The 26,480-nt window shown below is 42.4% G+C and overlaps 1 long non-coding RNA gene across 2 annotated transcripts in view; it reads left to right on the top strand.

The window, feature by feature from the left end:
• Positions 1 to 26,480, top strand: part of LOC121144346 — a 60,198-nt gene that overhangs the window by 32,840 nt on the left and 878 nt on the right. The window contains exon 3 of one of the 2 annotated variants that reach the window (XR_005881697.1): positions 19,014 to 19,222. This is a non-coding gene — a long non-coding RNA (uncharacterized LOC121144346). Of the gene's footprint in view, positions 1 to 2,298; positions 2,665 to 19,013; positions 19,223 to 26,480 lie in introns of those variants that run through there. The other variant, XR_005881698.1, reaches the window with a different exon arrangement.

Raw genomic sequence — 26,480 nt, 5'->3', positions numbered from 1 at the left:
GTGCATATGACAGAACCTAGGTCTGGTTGAGGAAGCAGTTTGGCTGACATGTGGAGTCTCATGTTACATGTCAAGACTTCTAAGTTTGCTTCCTTTATGAGACCCCAGCAGCTGTTTTCCACAGCTTCAGCATTCCTTACCTCTCCAATACCATAGTCATTTACGGGATGTAGGGTCTTCTTTCTTGTTGCATGGTTTACTGCACTTGCAAATGGAAAGGTAGGTAGAGGAAGTGGGCTAATGATTTTGTATGTGGGCTAAATGATTTTGTCTTCACCCATTACCGGCATCATTAGCTGACTGCTTGCTTCCATGAAAGTCAAGGATGTTCTGAACTGTTTATTTTCTTAACTCAAGTGACTATCTGCTCCATTTTTGTTGAACTGTTTGCATAATTAATTCACACCATATTTTTTGGACAAATGGTAGAATGTCATTCTTTTTTTCTATTAGCAATTGTTATCTTTTGAAATTAAAATGTAATTATGCCATTGTCTCCCTTTCCTTCCTCTAATTCTCTCATGTACTCCTTTGCTCTTTCAAATTCATGTCCTCTTTTTTTTTAGTTGCCACACACAGTCATTTCTAACTATATAAATACAACTGTTCGGTGTGTATAATGTCACTTGAATGTATGTTATTCCAAGACTGACCATTTGGTGTTGGATAACCAATGGTGTGCTCTTCCCTGGGGAAGACTATTTCTCTCCCTCTTAGCACCCCTTAGTTGCCTGTAGTTCTTTGTATACTTAGGGTGCTGTGAGATACCCCTTTTAATATCAGCATGTTTGGTATAATCTTTCTTCAGATCTTGTTTAGGCAGTTATGTTGAGACTTCATGGGTGCAGTCTCCCTGTCATTTTTAGGACACACAATCTCACAGCACATGTCCTGTTCCTCTGGCTGTTGCAATCTGTCTACCCTCTCTTCTTGATGTTCCTAATCCTTACATGCAGGAGTTATGTTGTAGATGGACTGGTTGGGCCTGGGCACCAAATGATCACTTTGTCTTCTGCATTTTGATCAGTTCTAGCTTTGTATAGTTCTCATCATCCATTGCAAAGACAAGTGTCTTTGATGGGTCGTGAGAGCTACACTTCTCTGTGGTTATAAGGAAAAATATTTAGAACGCAATTAGGAACTATGCCAGTTTAGTAAAGTGATGGTTGTAGGGTTTCCTCCCAGACCTTACTAGCCCATGCAGTTGGCTTGGTTTCTATTACCTGGCATGATTTCCCACTTGTTGAACAGGCCTTAAATCCAATTGTATGGCTATTGGTTACCACAAATATATGTGTAACATGACTACACTGGTAGGGTTATTGTGCCATGCTGGTTGTTACTGTGGTGTCAAAGTTGGGTAGGACTATTGGTTGCTTCCTTCCCTTAGAAGTTTGAATTCTTGTTATCTTTTTTTCCCTCTTTCTCTGAGTCTGTGTAGTAATGATCTGTTGACATTTTGGTCATTCAGAGGACATTCCAGATTGTGCATTTACCACAATCAGCAAGCATTTTTTTTTGGTTTTTATGAGACAGGGTTTCTCTGTATTGTTTTGGAGGCTATCGGTCCAGCCCGGCCTCGAACTCACAGAGATCCGCCTGCCTCTGCCTCCCGAGTGCTGGGATTAAAGGCGTGCGCCACCACCGCCCGGCTCAGCAAGCATTTTCAATATGTACAATGTTAATATTACAAACTCCATTGATACATATTACAAACCAACCCAAACTTATTTTGTTTTACAACAATTTAATATCATAGATTTATGCATAGATTGGCTCAGCTAGAGAGTTCCTGCTTAAGGTGACACATGGATGTGGAGTCAAGCGTACTGGAGTGAGATGGGAGCCATTGAAACGCTGGACATCATGCCCACGTGTGTCCTCATGGTCATGTGAATCACGTGTGTGAAATCAAGCATAGTGGAGTGGGATGGGAACCACTGAAAACTGACTTGGGCAGAATGCCTACCTGTGACCGCATGTTCGTGTTGGGCATGTCAGCTCAGAGGGCCTAGCCAGCTGTTTGTGTTTTCTCTCTTTCCCTACTCCCTGCTTTTGTTTTTATTTCTTTCCTTCAAAAGATTTATGTGTATGTACAGACATCTATGTAGGGGTGTGTGCACTTGAGTGTAGGCACTTAAGGAGGCCTGAGGCATCAGACCCCAGGGGCTAGAGTTACAGCTTATTGTGAGCTGCCTAATATGGGTGCTGGGGACTGGATTTGACTCCTAAGCAAGAGCAGCACATTCCTCCACTACTGAGTCATCTCTTCAGTCCTACTTTCTTTCTTTTTTACAGGCCTCTCCTGTTCTCGCAATAGTGTTGGCTGTTACATAGTGGCTGGCCTCTCCCAGAGCAAAATCTGCAAAGTGCTTGTGACACAAGTTTGGAAGTCATACTGAGTAACCTCTGCTGCATTCTCTTGGTCACAATTTCTCTGTGAAATGGGACTGCATAAGGTCATGAATACCAAACGATGTCATTTACTGGAGTGAGACTGTCTTTGGAGGATAATAACCTTACAACAAAAGCCCACTTAAAAAATTCATGTACTTCTACAAGCAAAATACAGTCACACCTCTCCACAAAATGTCTCCTAATCAAAGGTTGTCTGCTTGTGGCAGCAGGGTTGGTGCTCTGGTTAGCAGTTGCTACATAATAAAGTACCCCAAAACTTAATATACCAAAGTAGTTTATCATTCCGTTACCATGGTCCTGGGGGTTGCCTGGCCTCTGCCTGGCAGGTTTTCTGCTCCTTGTCATAGCAGGTCAGGCTGTAGTTATCTGGCACTTGGCATGAATGGAAAGTTCAAAACTGTTCACTCTGTGGCTGGCAGTTGATACATGCAGTCCAGGCCTTTAACATAGGTTAAGAAGCATCTGTATCCCTTCCCTTCTCCTTGGATAATTCAGTATTGATTTAGACTCTATCTTCCCTAGTTAGATGGGCAAATCCAGTTGATGGACATATGATATTTTCTTCCCAGTAACAACATATTGTAATTATGGGCACCCAGGAACTTCGATGATATCATGTAACTCTTCTACCCATTCAAGGCACTAGCTCCTTTAGTAGCTACCATTGGCATACATCTTTTCTTACTCGTATATGCTTGTAATCCTTCATCCGTGGTGACTAAGATGCCCTAGGGTGGAAGCTGTGTTCTCCTAAAGGAAACTTATTAATGGTTATCCATCAAGTCATGTGACGGCCATGGCTGCCAGTGTTCCCCAAACCCACCCAACATACCTGTACCTCACATGCTCTTTTACAACCAGCTCATCATTAATCCAGGGGTACTCCTTGCCAAGTATGGTGGGGACCTGAAAGTGGACCCAGAGCATTCCCTGTCTATGTTTTGGAAACTCCCACAGGCTATGAGAAATGTGCAGGTTGAATTAGAGAAGGTCAGAGAAGAGATGACATCCAGGCCTGTGTGCTGTCTTTGTTTCTCTGACCTCTGAGCAACTTGGGACATTTCACTGTAACTTGCCCACCTGGAAAATGAGAGAAACACACCTCCTTTAGATGGGTAGCTAGGAAGCCATGAGAATCTGAGGTTTTAGAGTTCCATTTTGTGGTACCCAACACATCTTCACTGTACAAGTGCATGGGATGTGGAGTCAGGTGGATGGGCCTGTGTGCATGTGTCAGTGACTGCCACACTCCAAACGATGCCTAGGGGGTAATAAAAGGTTAGGCCTGATGGGCCACCAAGTCCCTTCCCGTGTGCAGTGACTGTGTCCCTGCCTCACACTGGGGCCGGTATCAGTGAATTCTCTGTAGTCCGTGGCACTGCTGCCTTTAATTTATATTTGCATGTGTTGTGAGACCAACTCGGCATCTGAATGACTACCCAGGAGTGGAGCTGGTGAGGATGTTGAGAAATGAAATAACTGTTTAATGAGAATTGGTGAGATAAAGTCCACAGATGGACCATTCGGAGGGTTTGTCTGAACCACAGTACTCCATTCATTTTATAGTACACCTTACTGTGGGCTCAAATTGCATTCTTGGAAAATTTAGCCCAGCATGACTAGATTTCCTTAGAATAGCATCACTAATGTAATATGGCGTTCAATAAGCTTGTCGCATAAAAGGTTACCGTGTAATTTTTATCATTACAAGTCTCCAGTGCTTGGAGAACTTCCCTCAGAACCGTGCAAGGTGATATATCCTGTGCACACAGTTGTCTCAAAGTGAGTTCTTGAGGCTGTGGTTGCTAGTCTCACACTGGGAGTTACCATTTAGGTTTGTGTTTTGTTTTCTAAGGGAAGTTATTTTTATAAATCGTTGTTTTAAAAGTAGAAGCACATGCTTGTGGCATTCTTCTAGAGGACTTCATCTTTGATGTTTTCCGTGCATCGCTCCTTTTAATCTGTGCAGGATGTTGGCGTAAGTACAGGGCTCATAGTTAGAGTATGAATCCCAACTCCTCCAGTACTTGCTGTGATCATAGGCAAGTTACACACTTGTTTTTTAGTTAGTTTATTTCTTTACATATAACTGAAAGTGATGCTAACACTACGTGAGTTATTCACAACTGTGCAGCACACACGTTTTTAAGCAGTGAGTGTTGACTTGAAACTGGGTCTCACTAACAGCCTGGGCAGACATGGGGCTCACTCAGGCTCCAGCTCATCACCCTTCTGCCGCAGCCTCCCAAGTGTTTGTAGTACATATGAGTGCGAGCATGCTTGGCTTACACAATACATTTAGATAGAATTGAAAGGACTTGAGAAGAGGTAGGTTCAAAACATAAAACATGAGCCTCTTCAGCTGTAAGTACTCAATAAGAAACTCTAGCGATTACTGTTGTCAATCAGAATATTTAAAAACCTGTTTTTGACCTTAACTGTGACTAGATCTTTCTTTGAAGATCTCACCTGACTGGTTGGTTCATCTGCGCCCACGAATCGACTTTTCTTGGAAGATCCACTATGCATCACTAATTCCAGGACCACGAGATCCTATGCACAGTGGGAAATTAATGCATGGATTAAACATACATCTCAGAAGACTCTCCTGCATTTGTATGTGTATACATGGATCTCTTTTTTTTTTTAACAATGAAGAGTAGCTTGTCATTAGCAGTTCATTTCATGAGATAGGAACACAATGGGCAGTGTCTGATGTGGCAATTCTGCAGGCAGAGCCTCCCAGTCGCTTGAAGGCTTTCATGGCGGTCCATGTTACACGGTACAGGGAACCGGATAGCAAAATAGCTGGCCACAGCATGCATGTATTATTGAAAAATTATTGAATGTCTTGAAAGGAAAAGAAGAAGCCTTCTAGAATTTCTAATCACAGAGCGTTTAGACTGTCGTAATCTGCTGCCATGTTTCCCCAAAAAGCTTAGAATTTTATATTGGACTAAAAAAAAAATTGGCCGAGAGAGAGAGAGGGCTTCTCAGGATGAATCTTTTCCAGGATCCCTCTTGCTTTGTTTTTGCCTGGGGCATTATTTTTTGTTTGCCAAGACCAGCTGCTTCCTCGCTGGCCAGGCTTCCATTTAGCGGCCCAGGGCTGCCTCTCTGATGTGGGGGAATTTGCCCCTCTGAGTGTGGACAGGGCAGCTGTGTGTCCCCAGGCTTGGCGAGGGGGTGTGAGCTGCCCCGAGGCCAGGACGGATGCATCCTCTCGGCAGCTCTTTCACCAGCGTCCCTTCTCGAATCTTCTACCAATGTGACCCCTTGCCAGCCTTGCCTGAGTTTCTCGGCTCTGCTGCCTCTGGGACCCAGGCCCGGAGACAAAGGGGGCTGGCTCAGCGTTAGATGCCAGCCAGCTATTTTCCTTCCACATGGTCTCTGGGAACAGATACTAATCATATCAGACCCTGAGATGATTTAAGCCTTTCCTATCTGCTAGGCATGAGATCTGCTGCTGGCACACAGACAAATCCCAAACTACCTCCACAGGATAACATACACAATTTTAAATTTTAGCGTTAAATGTGCCATTAATCAACCATCAACAAGTACTCATTCATTTATTGCATGCTGTGCTCGGCAATGTGCAGGAGACAGAGAAGAAAACTTGGCCTACTCACAAGACACGGCCCAGAGCATTGTGGGTAATTCTGTTCCTCCACCCCACCTGAAGGGCCTCCTTAATCATGGCTTTTTATCCTGGTTGAATTGTGTCATGAGAAATTCATCTGTCAAAGCTCTGTTTGTAGTACTGGATAAAGTTTAGAAATAGGGTATTGCTGTGACATTATTTGAGAGGTAAGTCATCCTACAATAGGGTTGCCTTGGATATGGTTTGGCTATAATTTCTCCCTCAAGGGTTCATGGCTGGAAGCTTGGTCCCCACTGCAGCAATGTTGGGGTGAGAGCATCTAGTGGGAGATCTTTAGGTCATTGGGAACACTGCTACCATTGGGGACATTGTTATTAGAAGGAACTGATACTGTTCCTGTGGAAGGGTTATTGTAAGTGGGGGACTGGTATTCTCTTCATCTGCCTTTCCTTCTCACCACGTGACTGGCCTCTTGCTTACAGTCCTGCTATGACTCCACCCACCATGTGATACACCCAAGGCTGCCCTCACAAGAGCTGGTGCTATGCTGTTTGGGCTTCCAAGCTTCAAAGATATGAACTAAATTAATCTCCTTTCTTTATAAAACACTCAGCCTCTGGTATTTTGTTGCAGTAAGGGGAAATGGACTAATTCAGTGTAACTGAAAGCTGCATAAAATGGAAATTTGGATGGGGAGAAAGAGAGAGGAGACAGAGGAAGAGGAAGAGAAGGAGGGGATAGAATGGGAAGTCCATGTGAATACGGGAACCCTCAAAGACACAAGGTGGTCGTGGACCAGTCTGTGAAGCACCATGCCCTTTGGCAGGAGTGCAGTCCTGCTGATTCCTGGTCTAAGACTTCTGGACTCCTGAACTGGGAAGGAATTTCCTGTTCTTGGAGCCACTCCTGTTTTGAACTCTGCTCTGACAACCCTAGCAGACAAATACCCACGAATTTTAAAATCACAGGAGAGCCCAAAAAGGGCTCACAAAATTGTTTGGTCACAGGATGACAGTGTGACTGTGGTTGTGCTCACCAGTGAGCAAAATGCAGAGCCTGGACTGGTATGATGGGCAGTGGGTTAGGAGCACTGGGGAAATACTTCAGCTACATACTTGTTGGCAACAGGCTCAGCAGCAGGGATGCAGGTGGGAGTTACATAATGGTTAATGATATATTCTATTCGGTATTTTATGTATGTATGTATGATGATTTTTATCTCACCTGCTTTCCAAAGGGCTTGAGGGAGGTTGACCAGTGATGGATGATTTGAGAACGATGCTGAACCTTCAGGCATGAATGATGGGGAAATAGAGGGGTCCCTGTCTCAGGCAGGAAGGGCTGGGAGGAGACTGTCCTTCTGAGCAGATGATGGTGTGTTTTGTTTCAGATTTGTTCCTCTTGAGGTGATGAAGGGAAATTCAAGCAGAAGAAACTACTAGCTGATTGTAAACACATTATTTAGAGAATTCTATCTTTTGTAAGCAGGGTGCCGGAGAAATAAATATGTGTGATTAGCACATGAACGGGTTTGAAAACTGTGAAGCAGGAGTCAGTGGCTTTTCAGAGAAATATCTGTGTTGCAAATGAAGTGTAGTTTTGATGATCACTAAACTGTACTGGAGCTGGGGGCAGGCGCTATCTGTAAAGTGATTGCCGTTCAAGCAAAGACCCAAGTTCAATCCTTAGGACTCCTGTAAAGGGTCTAGTGTGAGGGCTCACAGTGAGTGTTGGGGATTTAGGGAAAGTGATCCCTGGAGCCTACTGGCCAGTCAACCCACCATAACTGGTGATTCCAAGGTCCCCTTTTGAGACCCTTTCCCCAAATTCAACGCAGGGGCTGGGGAGAGTGCTCAGTGGGTAAAACACTTGTAACACAGATGTAAGGCCCAAACCCCACATTCACATACATGTCAGGTGGGCATGGTGGGTTACCTGTAATCTCTGCACACAGGAGGCAAGGGTAGGAGATTCTCAGAGCAAGTTGGGTAGTTAGACCAGCAGAATTAGTGAGCTCTTTACTCAGTAAGAGACCTTTCCCTAAAAAATAAGGTGGGAAATGAGAGGAGAGAGGATTCTAACCTTTAGCTTCTACATATTTACTCATGTGCACATACATGCATGACCATGTACATGCAAACACATGTGCACACACACATATACATATATACACATAAAAAAATCAAGGCTAATGGCGCCTGAGAAACAGTTCCTGAGACAAAACACACACAAACATGTACACACACACACACACAAACACCATTCCCCCAAATGCGTGCACATGTATACATACAACCAATTTTCCACACTCGTGTCCATCCAGGGTTGTGAAACTTGAGCAAACTGCTAAAAGCTTGCTTTCCTCGCTCCTAGGAGAACCTTTGGTGTCCTGTCTTTGTACTGAGCACCAGTCCAGTCCACTTCAGTGGCGGGCACTTCCACGCGTCCGGCTGTGATGTCTCCCCTGTTTGTGTCTTGGGTAGCAGAAACGCATACTGGCAAGACTCACCCTTCTGCTGTGACAGATTGCTACACCACAGGGCCCATTCAAGCAACTTTTCTTCTGCCTGCCTTCATTCTGAGAGCAGCTTTTAGTGTCCTCCTTGGAAAAGCACATGAAATGATGTGTGGTATCCAGGGCCAGGGCTCAGCAAATGAGCACCAAGTTAGGACTTAGAAGAAAAATAAAGGGGTTATAGCCACAAGAAGTTTCTGAGGTTGCTGATGTGTAAAAACGTCTAATTGGTAGGTATGGTTTCCTTGAAGACCGAGGAGAGAAAAGGCTTTCATTTGTGAATTCCCGCTAGCATGTGTCCTTTTGTGGAGTCCAGGACAAGGCTTTGTTTGTATTTTATATATGTTTTTGAATTTAGAATATGCCTAAATCGCAACAATATTTAAAACTTCCTGCCTTCCTCATTCTGGTAATGTTTTAAAAAGAATTCTTAGTTTTATTTATGTGTATGTGTAAATGTCTATGTGGATAAGTGTGGGTGCCAACAGATGCCAGAAGAAGGTGTTGGATCCCTTGGGACTGAAGTTTAAAGGTAAGTCAGCTGACACAGGTGTGGGGAACAGTACTTGGGTCCTTTGGAGGAACAGGAAATGCTCTTGACAGCTGAGCTGTCTCTCTAGCTCCCAAGCTGTCTTGTTGACAAGGTACCACTCTGGCCCACGCTGGTCTGGAATTCTCTATGTAGCCCGTGCTCATCCCAAATCCACAGTGATCCTACTGTGCCAGCCTCTGAGTGATGAGACTGAAGGTGTGAGCTACCATTCTCAGTTGACTTTTTTTTTTAACCCAAGGCTTTATAAGCTTAAATGCGTTCTTAAAAATATTCCCAAGTAAAACACCCAAGAATAAAATATAGGCTCGCTAATAAAGGTTGCCATCTTCTACCTTGAATTTGGCGCCTTTTTGTGTCAGTAACTGATACATGGTTTGGTATAGAGATTTTCATACCCTGTCTGTGTATTTAATATATGCCTGCAATGTGATACTCAGATGGTCACATGATTGGTTACTGTGTAGAGTCCATCTCTCCGGGAGGGCTCTCGAGTTTAAAGAGGAAGTGTCCTGCACAAGGCTCAGGTCACACACACAGCAATGTTCGGGAGTGATTATGGAGGTTTTGATACAAACAGTGCCCTAATTCATGAACAGAACCATAATGCAGTGACACTACCAGAAAGTGGGGATAAAGGATAGGAAGCAGGTCACTAGGGGTGTGTCTATGAAGGTCCAGGTCCCTTCTTCATCTTTCTGCTTTCTGGCTGTTGTCAGTGAAGCAATTTTCCCCGTATACCATTCTGTCTTTGTGTTTTAGCCTTGCCTCCAACCCATCATGATGGAGTCAGGGGATCACAGACCCATTCTCCTGAAATTGAACCCAAATAAAGTCTCCCTCTTTTCCCTTTTCAAAGGCATAGTCTCACTACATAGGCCAGTCTGCACTGGAACTCATGTAAGCATCCTGAGAGCTGGTGGTGTTTGATAAAAATCGACCAACACAGGTTTCTATCACATCCCAGTCTAAATGATCTCCTTTTTATATACTTTGTACTTATCAGCATTTTTGGTTATATCATAGCATCCATGCCCCCATCCCTACAACCTGTGCAAACATCTCTTTTATAGCTAAATAGATGAAATATGATGTGATTACCTTGAGTTTTGGGGGAGAATCCTGGGTTATTCTCACAGATCCAGCCTAACTATTTAAATCCTTAGAAGAATCTTCCCCGTGAGGATCAGGCAGAAGAAAGACAAGAAATGCACAGGTGAGAGTAAAGTCACCGCCACTAATGGCTTTGAAGGTGGATGAAGGAGATACCAGAAAAAGAATGCAGGTGGCCACTGGAAAGTGGGAACGGCCCTGTGGGATGGCCAGTGATGAAAGGGGCCCTCGGTCCCATGACCGCAAGGGACTGAATTCTAGAAAGCATTCAAAGGACGAAGGAAACTGCTCTTTCCCTAGAGCCACCAGAAGGATGCAGTCATTTCTAGTGAGACGTGGACTGGACTTGGATGTATAGATTGGTGGACTAATGAATTGTGTTGTTCAAGCCACTGAAGTTGTGGTAAGTTGGTATGGCAAAGATAGAATCTAATATATCCTTCAGTTGTTTCGGGCTTACAGTGATTTGCCATTTGCTGTTTGCCTACCTAACAGACAGTAAACTTCAGGAGAGACAGATATTGTCTCTTTGGCTTACCACGTTATCACTTAACAGAACTGTTTCTGGATGTGGCAGGTATCAATTGTGTTGTTGTTTACTGAATGAAGGAGTAAAAGTGAGCATATTTGTAAACTATATCAAGTTAAACATATTAGCTAATGATTTTATTGTATGCCAGTTATCATTGGTGTAACAATCTTAAACCACTATAGTACTTCCAACCCACAATTTGTATGTGCAATTATTTTAACTAGCTCCTTATTAATTATAATTATTTTTAAACTAGTTTTGTAGCAATAGACATAGGCTGTTTTTAGTTTTTCATTTCCTGTGTCTCTTGGTACATGTCTACTTATTTTTCTCATCCATCCATCCATCATTTGTGTGTGTGTATGTGTGTGTGCCACGAGTGTGTGTGTGTGTGTGTGTGTGTGTGAGTGTGTGAGTGTGTGTGTGTGTGTGTGTACTACATGGTCCATGGCATATGTTTGGAGATCGAAGAACAACTTCTGAGAATTAGTTGTTAGGGTTAGTGGCAATTGCCTTTACCCCTTGCATTGATTTTGTTTTGTCTACTCCAGTCAACTAGGAGGAGAGAACCTCAACTAAGAAATTGTCTCCATCAGACTCGGCAGTGGTCATGTCTGTGGGACAGTGCTGTGGGTTGTGCCAGTTTTGGGGAAGTGATTGTAGATTGTGTAAATAAAGTAACTGGGTAAGCCATGGAGTAAACCAGGAAGTAGCGTTCCTCCATTTGTGTTTCTCTAAAAAAACACTTCTGTTGTCTTGCTGAGTATCATTCATGTCCTGCATTACCTTCTGTAATATATTCAGTCACTTTCCATGTTTTCTTGAAATTCACTGATACTTTGTAAGATCTTTTGACTTCTTTATCTGGCATTTCCTCTATTTTGAAATCAATTTCTGGAGACTTACAAACTTTGCATTGGTAAGGATATGACTTCTACCTTTCTATGAAACCCTGTATAGGTAGGATAAGAGAGAGAGGGGGGGTTCTGGGGGGGGACTAACGGGCACAGGACTGAAGCTTCCTTATCTCTTGTTTAAATAAAGGGAGTCTATGAATCCCTCCAGCTCTCAGTCCATCCAGAATTAGACTTGATGCTTGCTCTTCACCACCCCAGGGAGAAGCTGCTGGGAAGTTTTTCTGGCTGCTGATCTGCCTATTTATATACACTTTATGTTTAGCTCTGGAATTGCCTTGAGATTTGTTCCTGTACAGGGAATCATGTAGGAATCCGAGTCCATGACGTGTATTCATACACCTTACTTTTTCCCACCAATGTACAATACTTGCGTAACTTCATATTGGAAACTCATTCATAGGGAGATGAGGCATTTCTATTTATTTTTTCTATTTTTTCTGCTGATATTCTTATAAGTACCTCACCATTTTATTTTTGTAACTGTGTGATATACTTAAAATTTGGTAGCACAAGTTCATGTACTTTGAATTTTTTTATATTTTTCTCCTTCCCCTTCTCTGCCTTCCTTCTCTGTCTTCCTCCCTTCTTTCCCTTTCTCCCTCTATTATTTCCTTTCCTTCATTCTTCCTCACTTCCCCTCTTCCCTCCCTCCTCACCCTCCCTTCCTTTCCTCCTCCTTTCTTTCTTCCTTTTTCTTCTCTTTTCCTCCCTTTCCCCTCTCCTCCTTCCCTCCCTTTTCTCCCTCCATCACTCTCCTCTCTGCTGCTGCTTAAGAACTCTGTACCTAGGCTGACCTTGAACTCAAAACCTTTTCTTCCTTCAACTCTTGAGCTTAAAGGCACACACCACTATACTCAGCTTCAGACTGAAAAACAAAACAAGCTACCTTTTCCCCATATTAATTGTTGTGCAGTGTTTATTCTGATGGGTTTTAATGTGAAACTCCATTTGAATACAGGTATTGTATACACACTATTGAGTCTTCTAAGCAATTAATTATTGATTGAAGCATTTTGTTATTAATGTAAGATCTTTGCTCATGAACTTTTCTAGGGGAATGGTATTAATAGATGAAGTTGTTTTTGTGTTCTGTATATCATTCTTGTATCTGGCTATCTTATTCATCTCTCTGATTTATTAAAACAGTTTTCTAGTTGATTCTTTACATTTCTGGGCAGATACATTGCACCATTCACAAATAGTGACAATTTCATCTCCTTCCATTTTCCCATCTCATTTCTGTGACTTCTTGTCTAGGTTATAACCATCTATGTGTTGGTGGCACTGACAGAAAGACTTCTTGCCCATTGATTTTGGCAGGAGAAACTTCTCTTCCTTATTTAGCACGTGAGGAAATAGACTTTTAGAGTTAGTGTGGTGAATTTAAAGTGGTTCCTGTTTTACTCAGGGAAGTTAATTCTGACGGGGAGCAGGGGAACAAAACCGCTTTTTTGTTCAGTATTTTGTGGAGGGAGAGGTGAAAGTGTGAACGTATAAAGTACAAGTAACACACAACGAGAAGGTAAGGGAGCAGAGAGCGAACTGAGAACAAAACCAAACTGGAAGACGATCTAAGTCAAATTCCCAGGCAGCAGCGGTGGCGGACATGGTGGCTGGACTGCTCACTACGGAATGGATGGGGGAAATGCCACTTGTAGCAGGAGGAAAGAAAGCAGTGGGCAGGTGCTAGGGGAGCATAATCATAGAGGACTGCTTCACAGCATCTGGTCCTAGACAGGGGAAGTATCAACCTCAGAGCATTCTCAACAAGCTTCCAGAACCTGTGCTGGTCCAGGGATGTTGTGCCTCTCTCAAGTCATGCTAGTGTGGCGTGGACATGCTATCACAGGCTGGGTTTAGGATTGGATACACAGGCTATTCTCTGGAACTTGGACTTTTCAGTATGTGTTTCTAGATTCCATCAGAGCATGTAATAGGATGTTTGATGCTTGCCACTGATTGGCAATTCCGCAGGATCTGGAATCATTTGGGAGTTGCTTTCAACCATATATCCTGTCTCATCACAGGCTCCAAAACAAGATGACCATGAAATCTTTAAAATGTATGAGCCAAAATAAACTTTCACTGCTTTTAAGTTGATGTCTCAAGTATTTTGTTACAGTGATAGAAATATAATATGTACAGATCAAATACAAAATATTTCTATCATCTATGTATCTGTCTATTACCTGCCTGTCTACTGTCGTCTGTCTGTCAGTCTGTCTGTCTGTCTGTCTATCTATCTGTGTGTGTGTACGTATGTATCTATTTATTATCTATCTATGATCTATCTTTTATCTATCATCTATCATCTATCTATCTATCATCATCTATCTATTTATCCATCAATCAATTATCTATCTTTGATCTATCATCTATCTATCTATTACCTATCTATTATCTATCTATCATCATCTATCAATTATCTATCATCTATCTGTCTATCATTTATCATCATCTATCATCTTTCTGTCTATCATCTATCATTTATAATCATCTATCACATATCTATCTATCCATCTAATCTCATCAAATACAGGATTCCCATCAGATGCTAACTTTGGGAAGAATTATTATTATTATGCAAAAGGTAGGGGTACAAAGCTGTGGCTCTACTCCTTACTAGACTGTCCTCTCTGTCACACATATAGCTGTCTGGCTAGGATGACCAACTTCAGCAAAGGTCACTCCTTAGCCTTCTGAAACTTTAAAGCATTTGCTTCAAAGCATTTGCTCTGTCAAGTGTAGGATAGCTTACATTGTCAAGGCTTTCTTAGATTCAAATGCACTGGTTTTCCTTTTTGCTTTTAGAATTGTCTAGATAAGTTCTCCCTATTTCAGTATCTTAAATAACTGGGTGTTCAATGTCTGTCAGAGACAGTCTCTTTGAGGGATGATGGGAGGGCAAGTTGGTTGGAGTGGCAAGCAGGAAGAGGAGGCCAAGGGATTTCAGGGCAGCTGTTTAGTGGGTACTGTCCTGTAAACAAGGTTGACAGTACCACTCTGGCTACTTCACCTTAACTGAGAAGAAGAAGATCTGAGACAACAGGTTGTTGAACCATGAAGCACTCATCCTGTTTTGTCATTAGGCAATTGGGTCTTTCAGCACCTACTCTGTCAACATGTAGGTCACTGTGTTTAGATTTTTGTGACACGTTTTCCTTCACACACATCCTGGGTCAGCAGGTAGAGGCAGGTAAATGGTTTTAGCTGCCCATATAACTTTCCCTCTTGGAGGGCCATTTCCCTTCCTGACAGTTCTGACAGCTCCTCACATAAATCAGCAATAAAATCTCTTGTGTTAGCAGACGGTGAAAGGTTTAAATCATTTTCTGTGAAGTTGGTTATGTTGTTCAATCTCAGATGCTTTATCGCTTCTTTTTAGCCCTCTCTTTGGCGAGGCAAGGATGTCTATATTAGGCAAATGAAAAATGAACTGCACTCTTATCCTCTTGCTAATACAGCTGGTGCTTTTCCAAAATCATACACTGCTGTTGACAAATAACTGTAATAATCGCAAGCCCAGCTCTAATTTCTTGGACCATATTCTTTTTTCAAGCATTCATCTTTCAGCTATGAAGATGGACAGAATTGATTGTTTTGAAAAAAATGTCTAGGGCTTGTAATACTTTCTAACTTGAAGTCTGAAGTACACGGTTGGGAGCTGTCCCTATTGCTTCCTTTGACTAGAAAGGCCTGCATTCCAGTGCCTCAGTTTCCCTGTGTATAACATGTCTTATCCCCGGGCTGTGGCTGATTTAGTGACAGAGAGTGGCAGCCAGTCTTGTAAAGGAAGAACTCTGTGGCTTGCTGTGACTTTTCTTGTTTGCTTGTAGCAGGGTCTCATGTGGCCAGGTTGGCCTCCAGCTGTCTATGTAGCTCAGGATGACCTTGAACTTCTAAATCCTCCTGCCTGCACCTTTCTAATGCTAGGATTGCGAGCAAGTGCCATCAAGCTTGCTTTTTGTAGTGCCTGGGGGAATCACACCCGGGGCTTCTGGCATGCTAGGCAAACACTCTCCCAACTGAGCTAAATCCCCAGTCCTGATATTTACTTGGAAATTGAGAACATGTACACTTTCCTTTCAGAAGACATCTTTGAGAATTTAAGAATTCAAAATTATACCTCAAAATGAAACAGAGAGTTTCCCCAAAGGACCTCCCCGAGAGAACCACTTTGGCTTTAACACAAACTGCTTATTGCTATAAGCAAATACCTTAGAAAGAGATGAACTGGGCTGAGTTAGAGGAGGAATCAGGCCTCTTATGGGCAGAAGGGGCCTGTTATTTCTTGTTCTGTATCCCAAAGAAGCCACTTAGCTGTTTCATCCAGCTGAATCTGAGAAAGAGGTGCGGTTTGTTTCAGATGATGTTTTCTACCCCCCCCATCCTCTCTCTCCCTCTCTCCATGTCTGTCTCTCTGTCTCTCTCTCTCTCTCTCTATCTGCCTCTGTGTGTATGTGTGTGTGTGTGTACCAGGTAGGAGGACAGAGGTCAACCTCAGGTGTCATTCCTTAGGGCTATCCTCCCTGTCTTTCCAGGGCAACTAACTAGGCTAATCTGGCTGGCCAGCAAGCCTCAGGGTCCTACTGTCCTCTACCTCCCAGAGCTGGTTCTCTTCTTTCTTTCTTTCTTTCTTTCTTTCTTTCTTTCTTTCTTTCTTTCTTTCTTTCTTTCGTTCTTTCTTTCTTTCTTTCTTTCTTTCTCCCTTCCTTCCTTCCTCCTCCTCCTCCTCCTTCCTCCTCCTCCTCCTCCTTCTTCTGTCATATCTGATCCTCATACTTGTGTGACAGACACTTAGCAGCTAAATCGTCTCTTTTTGTAGAGTGCTTTCTTATCCACCACTGGGCAGCTGCTCTGTTGGGGTTTCCAGCTCTCTCTGGATGCTTTACCTAAGTAGGGCTTGAACACCGGATTCCATTGAACCCCCCTTTCTAGTAGAAGCAACACCATTTTGTGACTTTCCATCGTTGCTGGGAACACGTCCATCTGCTGAGGTAATGCTGATATCTTCAAGCACTGAGGGAACACAGTGGCCACCACCCCTTGGTTTCAGAGCTTTCCTGACCCAATTCCCAACAGACAGGGAAGTCAGATCATAGAGGTCTGCCTGTTTCCATGAGGTCATGGGACTTGGGTCCATTTGAGAACAAAGAGAACAAAGACAACCGGGAGCTTATGCATCTAATTTTCAATATGTGGCCTTTTTAATTGCATCTGTCTAAAGCAAGGGCCTAAGCCAAGGATAGCAAATCTAGCCTGCTGTGAATTTCCCAGGAATGACTGACCTAAAGGCTGCAGTGCAGAGGAAACAGTAGAAACAGTGCAGAGGCAGCAGTGAACTCATAAGTGGGGAAACAGGAGGGACTAGCATATGAACTGTCTGTCTCCCTTGCCAAGGCTCCTTTCATGTGTTCTTTCTGGGACTTGGATCTCCCAGTCTGACAGGACATCTGTACTTCATTAGCTATGTTTCATTAGGCTTATAATGTGATTTAAACAGACCCCTTTAAACTACAAAAATAGGGAGGCTCCCGAGATTCCCAAGTTCCTGGTGTGGCCTTGCAGGATGCTCACAAAATGGCTACACGAAGCCATGAGTATCGTGGGGCCTGAGACGGGTCTCAAGCCAGAATGAAGTCAGACATTTTTGTTTCCAGTTAAGAATCTTAAAGGGAGACCCTGCACGTCTGAGAGCGTCTCTCCAGAGACAAAGCTGAATTTGGCCACAGGGCTTTCAGGGCTCCACTAATCCCAGCGGTCTGGGTCCTCTCACCCCCACGCCCACCCTGCAGGCAGTCTTCCTGTCCCTCTGTTTCAGAAGAGAGCTCAATTAACACATTTTCTGGGTGGAGGGAGGAAATGCGAAACACAGTGGCAGTTGGTGGGATTGCAACAGGAAGCAGGAAGCGGCCACTTTTTGAGTGTTCCCTCCAGCAATGATTAAAGTAAAAGCAGGTAGTCAGTCATGTGACAGGGTTGAAATGTATAAACTGAGTATCACACTGCTCTGAGAGTAGTTGCTATGGCAACCCAGACAGAGATGGAACAGCAGTAAAGGAGAGCCGCCCTGAAAGCAAATGTTATTGATTAAATGAGATTTTCTTGGGGGCGGAGGGAAAGAGACTGCCGTGGTGAGGATGGGGGTAGCAGGCAGGTGAACCCAGGGTAATGACCCTGTGGAGAGTCTGGTTTGCTTGTATATTGACAGATCTTGTCAGGATTCCTCATACAAGCGGGAAGTAAAATGATCATCTATCTACACAGGCTACTGTTTCTGGGGATGAACTTCTTGATTTCATCATTATATAGTAAATCCATTGTCTCTTAAGAAAACCTTAGAGACTGAAGATGGGCAGTATTGCTAGCCTCGAGTTAAAAACTCCATCTCGTTGGAGGCAGGAGTACCAGCTCGCAGGGTTTATTGCCTACAGGGACCCAGTCCCTTGTTAGTTGTAACTGGGTCCCCTGTCCTGTCTTCACTTGTTCAAGCCACCATTGTAGAGATTGCTATTTGGTTTAGGAGGCAGAGTAGGCCTCCATACGCGTCTTTATGCCAAGTGGAGAATGTATACCCACTGTGAACTTGCCACACAATTTTACCCTTAATTCTATCTTGAAGAGCACTCTAGCCTTCTCTTCAGGACCATTGTGGAAAGCCACTTATGTGTGGCCATGAAGCAGCTGGAAACAGCAGCTCCTCAAAAGCACACATATGGGTGACGCTATCAAGACCACTGAGGGGGCAGGAGAGGTGGCCAGGGTGAAGAGCATAGACTGCTCTTATAGAGGTCTTGAGTTTGGGCCTATGTGGGGTGACTCACAACCCACTGCAACTCTAGCTCCAGAGAATCTGACTCTCTCTTCTGGCCTTTGAAGGGAACTGTACTCCTGTACACATACCTACACATACAAACACTTAAGTAAAGATAATACTACATATATGCATATATGTGTGTATGTATGTATATGTATGTATATATGTGTGTGTGTGTGTGTGTGTGTGTGTGTGTGTATTGGCATAGAGAAGGAGAAAGGAAGAGAAGAGAGAAGGATATACGAATGGAAGACAGCCTTTGATATCTTACCAGGTAAAATCTACGGACAGCTATATCCCAGGACTCTAGGAACTGCCATCTGTGTGTTCAAGTCTGTCATCTCTGGGGAGGAGTTTCCAATTTGGTAAAAGCTTTCTTTTAAAAAAGGGAATTGTCGATCTAAAATTTGTTATCCATTCTGTGCCCTTGACATCACCACGAGCTGGTTGAAAATGACTTCCTGAAATAACCACTGCTCCCCCTCTGAGACTCATGACCTTCCCTTTGTCCCCTCACTTTCCTTTTATTTTTTATTTTTTTCCCCAGCAAAGCTGTACAATGTGATGCAGCCCTCTGCCAGCAGATCTGTTACTAAAGGAATTCATGCATCTTGCATCTTGAAGATGCATTATTAATGCCTGGACAAATCACATCAGGTGAAACCCAGCAAGTCCCCGGCACTGAAGAAAAGGAACAAAGGCTGCTTCTACAAGAGAGCAATGGATGAGACAAATTATAACAGCTGGGAGTTTCCTGTAAGTAAGATGCCATAAAAACCAGAAATGTTAAAATTGTGTGCACAGACAGCAACTTTGTAGTTCTGCAGTAAAGCAGATTACATATGGTGCCGAGAGAAAGCCATTCTAACTGTGGCTTCCATCACAGTGCTTCAACTCTTTGAATTTCCCAACAAAAGAGGCCAACTTGCTGGTGACCAAATTACTTCCAAGCAAAACCCCAGGCTCTTGCACATGATTTCCAAGATGGACTAGGAAGGGCACATTGTTGAATAAGGCCAGTAGTCAGCTCTGGCTGCATAGTGGGAACAGTAAAATTCGGCTTGGGAGAATAAGCTAGAAGGGTCTGGGGGAAGAAAACCCTCTGGATAGGTGTGGCAGAACGCTTCCTGTCAGTTCTCCTGAAAGGGGATGCTTCGGTAGTTTGCCATGAGACAGGGAACGATTTACCCTTCTGTGTGTGCCTTGCAGATTGGATGATTGGAGATAGATAAATATCAGGTTTATTTCAAATGGATTAGAAAAGGCCAGGAGTGCACAATCGTTTAGCTGTGCAGCTCCATGGCTGTGCTGACTCCCAGTGGTCACCAATGACACATGACCTGCCTGAGAGCGGCTGGGGCTCCCTGCTTTTTCCTGTAGGGCCAAAGCAGGGAGGATTTGTCTGCAATGTATGCAACAGCTGGACTTTATGATGTCAACCTACTTGTAAGTAAGAATTCTTACAGCAACTTGAAAGTAGTGATACTGTTTTTAAATATGAGAGCTGGGGATGCGCTGAAGGAAAGTGTCGATGGTTTCTTTGTGTGTGCACTGACATAAGCTTGTGCCTTATATGCACACAGATCTCTTGTGGCTTTGTCAGTGTTGTCCAGGTTTTCTATTTGGAGTGTCATTTTAGTTTTCACAAGTCAACAGCAAACATGTAAGCATGCAATAATGTTTTCATAATCCTTGTTAAAGACCATCTAAATTATCCTTCTAGATGCACTCAAAGAGTTTGTTGATTGCTTTTTGATGTGGATCAGAGCTTCCTGCCTGACTACATCAAATGATTCTCTTCACAGGGAAGTGAAACACCCTTTAACATGAACACTCTTACTTAGAGTACACATACTTCAATCCATATTGTGTTAATCAACCTGCATCAGCATGAAACAATGTCCATGAAATAGAATGCTGAATGCCTTCTCACATTATTTTTCATTTCGTATACATGCATATATGTGTACATCTGTACATATGTATGTGAGTGTGTATGTATGTATGTATGTATATATATATGAGCCTGTGTATATGCATGCTTATCTGTGTGCACATGTGTATATATGCATGTGTGTATGTATGTCTGATGTGTGTATGTGATGTGTGTGTGATGTGTGTATGTATGTGTGTATGCATGCATGCATGTGTGTATATATTACTTCATGGTATCTGATTGAACTTCTACAGTAGTCATTTAGTCTTTAGAACCATCAGTGCCTATTTTTGACATTCTGAGAAACAACTGTGAGATGAAGATTTAACTTTAATTTTATGACAGGAATCTCATGTGAATTTTCTTCTTTCCCTCATACGTGTTCCTTTTAATGATGGAGGGATTCTGGACCATCTCATGTGATGGTCCAGCTTCAGCTCTTCTTCTTGGCTCCTTATGAACAAGGGTCAGGACTCTTGGGAATGGCCACACACAGATATTCTTGGTTCTCCTATTGTACACATTGGCTTATCCCAGGGAAAGAAGATGGTGCTTGAGGGCTAAAAGCATTCCCTAAAGTGGACACATAGTAAGGTGTGTTTTCAAATGATACCTTTCAGTTTCCGTGCTTGAGTTTCAACAGATACGTCAGACATGCGCAGGTTATTTCCAACAGAGATGTTTGTAACTGCTAGTTAGTTGACATTTCATGCTGTAGTGAGTCCCCACAGGATTCAGGGCTCATCTGCTCCCTTTAGGGACCTGTCCCTTGCTTTTGGAGACTGTGACCTTGGATCGACAGGCAAGGGCTGCCTATAAGAGGTATAGCGAAAGTGGAAAAATGAAACATAATTTCTATGTTATAAATAAAAGTGGTGATCAGTCCACCAAGATGTCAAGGTCTTCAAATTTTAATGAAAGAGAGGACTCATCTGTTTGCTCACCCGTCACTGAGACACTGGATTTTGTTTTCATTTCCAGGCAGAGGGTAATCCTGAAAGGTAAAGGTAAATAAGCCCCAAAACATTGATATGTGTTTACTCTCCTGGGTAGGAAAGTTGCATAACAAGAGTATAATAAAATACATGTATTGATGTGGTAGATATTTGTGCAAAAGAAGATAGAAAATATACTTCTTATACTTCATAGAAGTATAAGAGAAGGCCCTTCTGATGGGAGATGCTGTTCTGTACATCTGTCTCTTATTGGTTGTTGAATAAAGCACTGTTGGCCAATAGGGAAGCAAGATAGGTGGAACTAGGAGTTGAGGAGGACTCTGGGAAGGAGAAACACAGGGAGTCACAATGTAACCGCCATAGGGGTAAGAAGTCCAGACCCTTTCTCCGGTAAGAGAAATACTTAGATTAACAATTATGGAGTAAATACTTAAGTCAGAGATAGCCAGTTAGAAATCAAGCAAACGGCCAACAGCTTCATAAGTAATGTAGCCTCCTGTGTGTTTATTTGGGACAGATGTGGCTCTGGAACCAGGCTGGTGGAAAGGCTTCACCCTACACCCTTCCAAGGGTGTCTCAAGGCATAGGTTGATCTTTCCTCATAAAAGGCATTTGAGACAAAGGGGTTTATAAATGTCAAAAGTGTGAGGAGGCAGAGTATGAGAGAACATGTTGAGAAATTGTGTTACTGCATTTGAACTTGTGAGGTGGAAAGAGTCAGGCATTCACATCAGAAGGGCAGAGGGCCAGGGTGGGACTTGTCTAAGGCTGCTCCCAGAAGTTTAGTTTTCACTTCCAAGGCAAACATGTAGCTGAGGAATAACATGGTTGGATTTGATTTTGGAAAGCTAAATCTCTTAGATTGGAGAGGACAAATTGAAAAGGGAAAAGAAAGTGACAAGAGAGAGAGGTAGCACTCTCTGCAGAGAATCATTTAGAAACCGACAGAAGGGTGACCACAAGGGTGGTAAGGATGGAAAAATCGGTCACTTCTGTCCCTGCTGGAATTGAAAATGCCAGGGTGCAAATTCTCTAGCTTCCCATGGACTACCAACTATTGTCCCACCAGATTTTCATTTCTTCCTTCAGCATGTCTCTTGTCAATGGAACATGGCTCACCTCTAGTTCACGGGTAAGCCTTGCTCTCTCTTGTTTGAACTCAAATAGAACAATGAATATCCAACGAATATTCACAGTTACCAGAACATGTGAAACCTGGTTGTGATGCTTCTGATGGTGGGATCGTTCCTTACAATACATACCATCAAAATGGCCTCCATCCAGCAGACACCTTCTGACTGTTCTTTAAAATGATAAGTTCAGCAGTCCAGTTGCCATTTCATCAACCAAAATAAATTAAGAATGTCTGTCATTCGAGAGTTATAGCTAATAAATGCTTCTTTTGATTATGCACTTCTGACTGGTAGCTGCAGAATACAAGTTCATGTTGGTTTGAGATTCTGTAGTGTTTTATTTACATCCATTTAGACCAACAGTGAGAAATAAGATAGGACTCCCAAATTTGTTGTCATCTTGAACTTATTATGCATATATATGCAGATACATGTAAATATCTTCAGTGTGTGTGTGTGTGTGTGTGTGTGTGTGTGTGTGTGTGTGTGTGTGTGTGTGCAGTAAATGGAGAATAATAACCCAGGTTGATTCCTTGGACTACCATTTGCTTATCCACTTTCATTCATGTTGTAGAGCCATAGACACTGAATTTCAATGTTTGCTCTGCCCTTTAAGTACACTTTAGGCTGTATTTCAGGTCAAAGTTTAAAAGACATTGTTATTACTATTTTGTCTTTCCATGATTTAGGAAACATGCCTGGTGTTCGGTGATTATGGTGAAAGCTGGTTTTCTTTCCCTCTTCTTCTATGTGTTATCTTCATTGGTTCTTTTCTAATCTCTCTGGAAATTGAAGTTATTGCCTAACATTTCATTTTTGTCTACAGAGACACTTCCCATGTCTAGAATACTATCACTGTCCTGAGACGGCGGGCTTTCTGTCTCCATGTCTCTGTAGAATCCTCAGGACAACAGAGAACGTGAAATTGCATTAGAGTTTGTTCTGACTTGGTTCTGCACACAAAGAGTTTGGTGACATTTGTGATGTCCCTCTGAACTTCAGCGCTGTTTTCTTTTCTTGGGACCCAGAATTGTTGGATTGGAATCCTAATTGTTCTTTCACTCACAAAACAGCTTGTTTAGCAACATTTATCCACTCAGTCTGTAGAAAGCCCTCTTCTGGGAAAGATGGGAAGTGCCGAAAATGAATGAAGGCATAAGAAAACAAGCAATAAGCTAGATTTCTAAAGCTTATTGATCTGCATAGATAATTTTCTTCTGGTATTTTGAGGCAGTGGATCTTCATTTTTCTTAGTAACCAACTTCCTTTCACAATAAATGGTGGTGCTGCTTTGTGGCTAGAGTTGAAAGGGAGTTTAAAAGTCATTCTGTTGAACCGTATAGAATACAAAGTGGTATTCAAAGTGGTAATTGAGTTTTCAGGCCTCAAATACTTTCAGAATAAGAAATTTATTATGCTTGAAGAAATCCCAACATTTCCTAATTATAATATGTTTTTCTTGTATTAAAACAGAAGCTACATCTCCATGACATTCCCTTTTCAAATTCTTCTATGCACTCATGTCTTACACTGGCAAGCATTTGGAGGGCACCCTACCTGTGTGAGACATGATGTTAGACCTATTACTTGGTCCTAGCCTAGAGGGTTTTACCATCTACTAGGGAGATGGACAATTAGCCAGAGCATTGCAATGCATTGTGACACGCCCCCCCCCAATAGTACAAGTACAGATGCTTGAGACAAAGGGGAGGTACCAACTCCTCATCTGATGAGTGGCCCAAGAGCTTCCTCATGCATTTTAGCTGAAGTTTGAGAGACACAACAGTGACTTTAATATCTCATGGCTATCTTGAATACAGGTTTTTCCCTCTAGTCCACTTTCTCCTAAGCGAAAGATAAAACAGTCCTTTCTGTTTTCATTCTCAGATTTCGTAGGTCTGCTGCAGCACCTCCTAATTTCTCATGAAATTACTTTTGTTAGGAAAGGAATGAGGCTGCTTTGGCTGAATGTCATCTTAGAGAGCCCATGTTGGCTCCAGTGAAACTGTTTTCCTCTTAGCGTGCTCACCTACCATCTACTTAATTTGGTTGGCCATCGGTTTTATTAGAAAGCGTTTGTTACTTAGGAATTACAGTTTTTTACCCATTTGCAGATCGTTGGTCTCTCTGGTTCCACGGGATTATTCAAGAATTACCGACAGTGGCTCTCCAACTATATTTGCAAATTCTTTCTCCTGAGGGCAATTACCTGAGCCAAGACACAGTTTTCCTATCAGCTCAACACTCTTAGTCTTGATGCCTTAATTGTGTTTACTCTTCCCTTTTCTGTTTGATGATCATCCTCCTTGGCAAAGATGATTATAAAGCAAAAGCAGTTTGTTTTACACCTCCTGATAATATCGCACCGTCTTTTTGAATAAGATAGTATTCTTTTATTTTATTCTTGCTTCTTTGTTTCAAACATAGCATAGTAAGTTTTGTTTGGAAATAGGCTGTTAATGTGCAGCTTAAGCTTGACCCCTGCCTCCACCTAACTGCTGGGTCCCACCGTGCATCACCCGGATTATATAGGGCTTTTTTTTTTGTCTCTGCACTTTTTGTCATGCTAAGCTCAGTTCATGACATTTGTGTTCATTTTAAAAATGCATCTCTGTCTCTTCCTCTAAGTCTTTGGTGGCGTGACTGTCCCTTCTTTTTATTCATTTGCTTAAATAAATTGAACTTACTGGAAGATACTCCAAGTAGCCACTATGTTTTCTTGTACCATTTCCCTTGTTAGTTTTACTCAAACATATATAATTAGATCTTCATTTTTGGCCCTCCAAGACTTCATGGACCACATTTGGGTTATCAGTGTGTCTATCTATCTATGAGTGTATGTATGTATCTATTATCTACATATCTAATCTGCATCTGTATCTATGTCTATGTATATATGTATATATCTATCATCTATCTATAATTTATTCATCTGTCTATATTAGTTTGAGTGTAATTGGTCCCCATAATTCCATAATCGCATAGGGATGTGCGGCTTTGTTGGAGTGGGTATGGCCTTGCTGGAGGAAGTATTACTGTGTGGGCAGGCTTTGAAGTTTCCCATACTTGGGATACTGCCCAGTTGATTTCTGGTTGTCTACAAGATGTAGCAGTCTCAGCTCCAGCACCACCTGTGCCTGGAGGCTGCCGTGCTCCCCGACGAGATGATAATTGACTAAACCTCTGAAACTGTAAGTGAGCCCCCACAATTAAATATTTTCTTATAAGATGTCTCTTCACAACAATAAAAACACAAACTAAGATCCTATCTACCTATAATCTATTTATCTACCTGTCTGTATGTCTGTCTATCTATCTATCATCTACTTATCTAACTATCTATCCAACTATCTCTCAAAATGTACTTCTTTTATGACACAAAGAGAAGTAACATTTATTGGTACTTCTTATAATTTAGGCCTAATTGTACTGTATTTTGCACACTTTCTCAACATTCTTGGGGTTGATTATTTCAGTGGTTCATATAAGTACATGAAGACTCAATATCTTAGTTGAAATAGTAAAGAACAAAGCTGAGATTTGAGTCTGAATCTATGAATCTCCCTTCTCCAAAGCTCCTAATCTACAACAGGCTACTTATTCTTACTCACTTGTTTGTCTCTATTTTCTTTTATGTTCCCCAAAATATCAATTGCTATTGTTTCTTTAGAAAATCAGAATTCATCCTCCTTTCTGGGTACAAGGAGCACCTACCAAGCGTGCTATTGCTTCTTCTACAGTTCATGCTGTGCTGCTCAGCAATATCTTGACATAAAGTCTGTCTCTCCATGGATCCCCACGAAGTTTCCTTACATATATTTTGTAGTACATGTGGATGGTGACCACACTGGGTAAAGGAGATTCTCCTATGGAAGAAAGCAACTTGTCAAAATCTTTGGCTCATATATTTACGTTTACTGCTTTGCGAAAACACTATAGACTTGGCACTTACTGTTGTAAGTGGGTATGTTATAGCAGTGTCTTTGGGG

Source organism: Mesocricetus auratus, unplaced genomic scaffold (assembly GCF_017639785.1).
Source record: "Mesocricetus auratus isolate SY011 unplaced genomic scaffold, BCM_Maur_2.0 Super-Scaffold_100015, whole genome shotgun sequence".
Classification (NCBI taxonomy): domain Eukaryota; kingdom Metazoa; phylum Chordata; class Mammalia; order Rodentia; family Cricetidae; genus Mesocricetus; species Mesocricetus auratus.
This window is presented reverse-complemented; position numbering and strand designations above follow the sequence as displayed.